This window comes from Miscanthus floridulus, chromosome 11 (assembly GCF_019320115.1).
Source record: "Miscanthus floridulus cultivar M001 chromosome 11, ASM1932011v1, whole genome shotgun sequence".
Lineage (NCBI taxonomy): Eukaryota > Viridiplantae > Streptophyta > Magnoliopsida > Poales > Poaceae > Miscanthus > Miscanthus floridulus.
This window is the reverse complement of record NC_089590.1, coordinates 60,090,432-60,099,230: the sequence shown is the minus strand read 5'-3', so window position 1 is coordinate 60,099,230 and position 8,799 is coordinate 60,090,432.

Genomic DNA, 8,799 nt, shown 5'->3' with positions numbered 1-8,799 from the left:
GGCAACAGAGACACATGAGTTAGACAGGTTTGGATCGCCAGCGCAATGTAATACCCTACTCCTGTGGTCTATTGGATTGTATTGGCTATCATATGATATTGTATGTATTTGGAGGGGGTCCCTGCCTACCTTATATAGTCCGAGGGCAGGGTTATATGTCGGTTCGATCTAGGAGATAACTAAAAAGTAATAACAGATTATAAGAATCATGGGATCATACGTATCCTAACAGATCTCGTAGTATCTTTAGGATATCTTTCCGGTGTCTTGCGGGACGCACCAAGTAGCATCGTGTCCTGCAAGGCTTCAACTTGTGGGCTGGGCCGCCCCTAGGGGCGCAACCCATGTGGTTAGCCGTGGGTATCTAGGGTCGTACCCCCCATAGTTTCTCTTGTTCAAGAATTTTGATCCTTTCACATCCTTCAATGTTGCTCCCCTTCTTTGTTTAGGTCCATGTCCAACCTCTACTTCTTTGTCTCTATTTCTTTGTCTCAATCTTTCCCAAAGCTTTCATATCTTTGTACAATCTCTCCTCCATTGGCATCAATTTCCATAAAAGGTGTGCTTCTCATTGATGCAAAGGCTTGCTTTTGGGTAGATGGTTGAGGCTTGAATCTTGCATTTTTTATGGACATCACTTGATTATTGGAATGACACCACTTGTATAGATTCTTGAGATACCACACATAGGATCTTTGACCTTGATACCAATTGGTGGGACACCTCTCCCTAAGTCATTTCATGGGTTATCCATTTGATAAACTTGAGCACTTTGTAGTGAGGGATGCATTCTTCATTTGATGATCACTTAAAGTTGAGGATCACTTGTGGAACCACCTTCTTCTATGGTTGATATCATGTGTAGAGATGTGATACCACGCATATGATTGATTTGTCAATAAAAACTATTTCTTGAACATTTGCTATTATCTTGACTACCATGTGTAGGATATCACTTGTAAGTTGATCTAGACACCACTTATGAATTCTTGATGAAATACTTGAGTCTAGATGCCACTTGAAACAATTCAAACTAGATATCCATTTGTATTGTTGTCTTATGCTTGTATTCTTGTCATTATCGTGAGCTTCTAATTTTGACTTGACTAAATTGATTTGCCTAAGCTTCCAAGTCCGGTTTGAAATAATGACAAGCTTCTTCACACGTCTTGCAGGGGTTATTTTGCCAATGTTGCACTTGTCACTTGTTAGCAATCCAAATTAAATCAAGTACTTGAGTTCACTAGCTCATGAACAAATTCATATACTAACCACTAGATCAATTAATCATTCAAGCAATAGTGGTAGGCTATGAATTTTAAAACTTTCATTTGTTATGCATGATCCTATGAAGTATGAACTATATGCACTAACCGCATATTAGTAAAGGATGAAATGATCATGCATATTACAATGATACCTTTACTATCTTAGAGTAGAGGATAGTCACTAGTTTCCAATTAAGCTCCGCAATAGTAATGTGAAGTCCAATTTATAGCTTGGTGAAGACCAATCGTCATAGATAGAGTTCATTCTTCACCCATATGAAATGAGAACCACTAATGATCAAGTGCACTTTCTTGTTGTGGTTGGCTTGCTTCATCTTTTGATCAATGCTTGCATGAGAGAACTATTTGGAATACCACTTGAATTGCCATGACTAGCTCTCTTTTGGGTGTTGCTTGCTTTTCTTGATCAACTCTTTTGATTGCTTCAACTAAGCATCTCAAATGTCCCTCGGATCACCATTTCTATGTTAGCCTTCCAAGTACCACACTTGGTTTACCTACACATAGGCGGCAAGCCCCTACACTAGGTAGAAGTGACCTCTCTCCAAAGAACCATCCTTGATACTCACTTGAAATGACTTGATTGATTGATCCAAGTGATGAACTTAACTTGATGAGTAACCTTGATTCCTTCTTTAAGTATTTTTCTTTCTACTTGTTTAAGTCCTTTTCTTTCTACCAAATGATTTCTAATAGTCACTAGAACTTAAACTTCATCTTCATCTTGAGTTTGATCTTGATCTTCAAATTTGAGTACCAAATATGTGCAAAGTATACTCCATAATCAAATGACCTTGTATTCTTTGCTTGTTATGCTTCTAGATCATCTCAAAACCAAATTTAGGTACCTCAAACACTTATAAATATATTTCCAACTTGAGGATCTTTTAATCAAAATGACTCCAAATAAATCCAATAATTATCACTTTTCTGACAGATTCTGTATTCTTCAAAGAAAAATGTATATCTCCCAAAGTACAGATCCAAATACCACAAAATTGGGTGGAGATGTGCTTCACTAAGTTATATATCAACTATAAAAATTTGAGCTTCATTTGACTTCAAGATTGCTACCATATTTTAATTCTTCGACCACTACTACATGCTGAAAACTGCTGCACTATAGCTAACAATCCACTCTAAAACCGAAACATCTCTTATCTAATTCTTATGAAATTTGTATAGCATCTTATACCATAAGTCTAGAGAATGTACACAAATTTTCATGCCAATCCAATAAGTTTTGATCACTCAAACATGGCTAAGATCATAGCTCACTCATATTTTTAATATAGAACATATTTCAATCACTTGAGCTATACTTCATCAAATGTGAATCAAACTTGAAATCAACTTATTTGAATACTTTCACAAGAAATAAATGCATTTAATCCACTTACTAAATGTTATCTTATGAACTTATCCAACATAAATCAATCCAAACTTGATTACTAAGCTATTTATCCATTCAAATATCTCATAGCAAGCAGCATTGCATATTTATCCAATTCAATCAACTCATATGCACCCAAATGAAATGATCAACAAGAGATATACCTCGGTTAACTCATGATCAATCAATTTGCAAGCTTCAACTCAAATTCTTGCAAGCCGTCAAATATATATATCCAATAAATCATCCACAACTTGAATATGACACTTGTATGTTGTAGCACTTTTGGACTTCACTAATTCTTGGCTTGGCATTGGGATAGGATTGCATTAAGCTTCATTACTATCGATGGGGAACCCTATGGGCCCCCCATGGACCATACTGCAGGGAGGTAGACCTTGGTAACAAGGCCTACAGCCTAATCGCCAAGAAGAACGCGGAGCAAAGCAACGTGCAAAACCGAAACTCCAACGCAAACTATACAAGGAAAGGCGCCTGAAGCGTAGCTTAGGACTCTGACCTTGTATCCGAATAGGACACAAACAATGCCTCTCAGTGCCTGGACTATAAAGGGCTAGCGAGGGTACCCATTGTAAGAGGAGAACGCATACCCGATACTCAAAGCAATACAACGTAAACAGGCTAACGCCAAAACTAGACATAAGGTTATTACTCGACCAAGTCGAGGGCCTGAACCAGTATAAATCATGAGTCTCTTTGCGTAATCGCCGAATTCCGCTATTCGCCGAAGCCTAAACAACTGTCCCGGGTACCCCCGTGGCAGGCTATCAGTGGTAAAACATCAACAATTACTTGGCTCAACATATGATGATCAATGTGAAATCAATTGAATCAAGCCTCCAATGCCGATAGTACCTACAAACAATTATCCATTTTTTGATGGTACCCAAACAAGTTTAGGTCCTCTCAAGTTAGGAGCAACATACTTAGGCATAGCCTTACTATGAGCAGCGGGATGTTTTGCAATCGCAACCAATGAGGTACCATTGCCATCCTTTCTAAGCATATTATTATCAATAATTGAAATAGGCTTTAAAATGTTACCTAGGGGACATGAATTAGCTATGTGTCCCCTTTTCCGGCATGAGTAGCACTTTCTCTTTTCTTGAGCCTTTTCTTCCTTGCTCATGTTGTGCTTTCTCACTGCCTTGCTTCTCCTTGTTTGCTTGAGCCTTCTTTTCAAGCTTGTTTGTGCAACCCAAAGCTAGGTGACCCAATATGTCACAACTATAACACCTCATGTGAGCAATCTTCTTCATTTTCTCTTCTTTGTTCTTACTCATTTGCTTTGCATCTTGATTCATCCTTAGACGCATTGCTCTTTCTCTTGCTTTTCCACCCCTTCTAGTTTTCTTCTTCTTTATCATCAAATCACCACCATCTTCATGGTTGATCTTGATTTGAGTTTGGAGCTTCTTTTCCTTCTCATCTTGTGGCTCTAGTTGAGGTTTCACTTGTTGCTTCACCAATTGCTTGGTTGGGTACATAGAGGTGAGTTGACCCCATGTGTGTCACTTGAAGCATTTTATATGCCTGAGCCTCTCTTCTTCTTTTATCTCCTTGAGCTTCTCTTTGTTTAGGCAAGTATTTGCAAGATGTCCCACTTCATGGCATCGATAGTATATGAAATGAGAAAGCTTCTCTTTCTCTTGCTTCTTCATCTTCTTTTGTCTCTTTCTTTCATCCTTTGTCATCTTCTTCTTGAAGCCAAGGCCACACTTATCACCATAGTTTCTTTGAGTCTTCAACATGTGCTCAAAGACGACTTTTAAGTTGTAGCACCTCTCTAACTTGTTGCTCAAATTCTTCACTTCACTTTTGAGCTCATTGTTCTCCTTCAAAAGGTTAGTCTCACAAGACATAGAAGTAAAACAAGCATGTATTTGTGAAGAACATGGCATTTCTAATAAATCATCACAAGAGGTGGATAGACGCTTCTTGCCTACATCATAAGGGTTAGCAACAATATATGATTGATCAATTGACCCATGTGATGAGCTCTCACTAGTTTTAGTTTTTTCATTGGAAAGCTCCTTAGTGAGAAAAGCATGGTCTTGTACCAAGTTATCATGAGCAACACTAAGTTCCTCATGAGCCAATTTTAGCTCCTCATGTGAACAAGTAGTAACATAAAGTAGATGCTTTTGTTGGTCACATGTGTTCTTTAGAAAAGAGTTTTCAATTTTCAATTTCTTGGTTTTAGTCATCTCTTTTTCTAAAGCTTTGATCATGCAACCATATCTATCTAGAAGCTCCTCATATGAATCAAGATCAATCATATTTGCATTAGATATCTTAGTGTCACCTAGTCACATGAAGCAATGTGATATAGTTGGAGAGCTTGAAGAAACATCACTCTCATTGCCCGAGCATGATCCATCATTATCACCATCAAGTGTGCATGGAGTAGCATCATCATTGGCATCACTTGTGGCATCATTATCAATCTTGTCAAGTGATCTTGTGGTTTGATCATCATCATTATCATCACTTGACCATGAGGTGGAGCAATCTTCCATAATTACCGAATTGTGGCTATGCTCAACATCCTCATGTGCCTCCTTGGGCTCATCATCATCATCAAAGACCGTCCCATACTTCTCATTGAGATAACTCCAAATCTCATGAGCAGTCTTCATGTTAATGATCTCACCAAATATGCTATCATCTAAAGATCTATACATGATGTCAATAGCTTGGGTGTCGAGATCTAGGCATTTCTCTTGTGCTTGAGTTAGATTATTTTCATCCAACACATGAGAAAAGCCTACATCTATTATCCACCACATTTGAGGGCAAATAAACTTGAAATTGCATATCATCCAATTTTTCCACTGTGCAAAGTGTGTGCCATAAAAAATGTGCGGACAGTCAACATCTAGCCCATAAGTCATCATCCTCTCGGGTCGGTGAAGACCACAAATGAGAAACCTAGCTCTGATACCACTTGTAGGGTCGAGATGGCGGACTAGAGGGGGAGTGAATAGTCCTTTCTAAAACTTAATCACGCCGACTAACCGAAACAAGTGTGGAATTAAAACTATCGGTCTAGCTAAGACTACACCCCTCTATCTATATTCTCTAGCACCTTGCAAAGATCCTAATTAAACAACTAAGGTGCCAAGCTAGCTAGAGCTCACATATCCAATTCTAGGAGCAAGGTCACACAAACCTATACCACTAGTATTTTGCACACCGGGAAGCTCCTACACAATTCTAGTAAGCAAAAGCACAAAGCTCCTAAGCTCACTAGCAATGCTCAATAACAAGGCAACCAATGCCAAATTAGAGAGCACAAATACGTGTGACTAATAAGGTTACACAAACCAAATTAGCCACGCAAGGGAGCTACTTCTATGCTACACAAGCAAGAAGGTAACTAGTGAGCTACACAAGCTAACTAATTACAAGAGCAATTATACAAGCACAATGTATATGAAAGTAATTACAAGCTTGTGTAAGGGGATTGCAAACCAACGGGAAGAACAATATTGACATGGTGATTTTCTCCTGAGGTTCACGTGCTTGCTAACATGCTATATCCCCGTTGTGTCGACCGCTCACTTGGTGGTTTGGCGGTTAATTGGCATCACCCACCAAGCCCGCACGTCGGGCACCATAAGAACCTACCCTGAAAGTGAGGGTAGCTCAATGACATGCTCAATTAGAGTTACTCTTTGTGGCTTCCGTGGGGTGTGTACAATGCCCCTTATAAAGCTCTTCTCTAGAGCATCGCATAAGCTTCTTGCGAGCTTTGATGGAGACCAACACCAAGCCATCTAGGAGGTGGCAACCTCCAAGAGTAACAAGCACCATTGGCTTGCAAGATGACCACCTAGTGCCACTCGATGCAACCTCACGATACAATCACACTAGAATCGCTCACTCACTCGATCGGATAAACACTATCAAGCTCAAGTGAGTTAGAGAGCTCCCAAGCACTACCACTTAAGCCATCAAGGCTCTAATATGCTCAGCAACCAGCCTAAGGCCGGCCAATGCTTGGTTTTATAGCCCCCAAGAAAATAGAGTTGTTGTACCCCTTCACTGGGCACTTTTCGAACTGACCGGACTAGTAGGTCATAACGACTGGACGTGTAGGTCATAGAGTCTGGTTGCTAGGATGATGCCATGCGTCCCCTCCTTTCGAAGCCAACCGTTGGGCTTCAACGACTAGCTCCCGCATGCGCATACTCTTGACCAAACGCACCTACGTCCAATGACCAGACGCGCCGAGGCTGAGTCTAGTTACCAACACATTTCTGCATAACTAACAGGACTCACCTTTATCCTATGACCGGACTCGACTCTATCAATGTTCGGTCACTTCCAAAGAGGTTCTAGAGAGCTCTTTTGATGATAAGACGCATTAGGTCATCACTAATTGGACTCTCCGTGCGTCCGATCGCTCTTGGACATGTTAAAAACACTGACCAGACACACAGGTCGTAGAGTCTGGTCATAGACATTTCAGTGCTAAAATGGCTATAGCTCTTAGTTCTAAACTCTAATTTTGATGATCTTAGACATTTTGGAAAGCTTACTCAGAGGTCTACACATTCCACATGCATACTTGATCCAAATCATAATGGATCAAAATAGTATTCCAATCCAAGGACCATCCTATAGTTTGGAGTACACAGAAAAACCTTTTTCTCTTCTCTAAGTTGATCCACAACAACTCTAACTTCTTCTCCTTTTCAAATGTGCCAACACCACCAAGTGTACACCACCAAGTGCAAGTGTATTAGCATTTTCACAAACATTTTTCAAAGGATTAGTCACTCAATTTGCCATGCCACTCGATCCTAGCAACATCGCAAAGTTAGATCGCTCAGGTGGCACTAGATGACCAATATGCAAACAACTTTGCCCCTCTTGATAGTACGGCCATCTATCCTAAACCTGGTCATAAACTTCTCTACACACCTATGACCGGTGAAATAAAATACCCCATAGGTTATACCTTTGTCTTGCACATTCCATTCCATCTCCTTCAATGTCGATGCAACACATGCACCAATATGATCAACAATGATATGGTCCACTTCATATCATCATGTGACCTTATTGGTTCATCGATCTTGACCTCACTTGCTCTTCACCGTTGCATCGGTCCATTATTGCCAAGTCTTTGCTCAAGCTTCACCACCACATGGTCCATCGCTCTAAAGCCTCCAACTTGCCCTTCGCGCTTGCAACTGGTCCATCAAGTCAAACCTTGTCTTGATCTTCTCTAGCTTAATCACATGACTCCATGTCATGTCTCATATGCAATGAGCTCCTTCATCACATGTGTGAGCTTTGCAACATCTCTGGGCCATTTTTACCACCATGACATATGTTGCTCACACATATGTACCTATGGACTAATTTCCTGTGTATGTCATATCAAACACAATTAGTCCACCTAGGTTGTCACTCAATTACCAAAACCAAACAAGGACCTTTCAAGTGGTATTCATGATAATGTTGGAGGCAGTGGTTCTATACCTAAGAATGCAGAGGGCACTGGTGATACCTATAGTTCTCCACCCCCTCCACCTCCATCTGTGCCTGATGATATACCAGAGCAAGTAGATTGGGCCAATCTGACCATACTGCCAGATGAGAAAGATGATGGTTTTGCTAATGCAGCTACTGATGAGGACAAGGTATATGAAGCAATGGGATTTAAGGCTGCAGATGAGAGGGCAGAAGAAGCAGCTAGGGAAGCGCAGTGCCTATCCCTACAATGACTGCTAAAATGCACAGTGATATGGCTGAAGCTACTGTTCCAGTTGATGATAATACGAAAGAGGAGCCAATGTTTGAGTGGAATAGGGATAATCTTGACATGTCAGTTGGGACTTGTTACCCTAGTATGGATGATTTAAGGCTAGCAGTGAAGCAGCATGCCATAGTAAAGGAGTTTGAACTTGCTACTGTTCATTCTGACAAAAAGAGGTTTAGGGAAACTATGGGGCTCTTGGCTACCCTTGGATTATTAGAGCTAGGACACAACATGATGGGAGTGTCAGGGTATTTTTCCTAGTTTGTTTCACACTTGTTTTTCAATTTTTGCAATTCTTTTCATGCACTGTTACTTATGCAGGC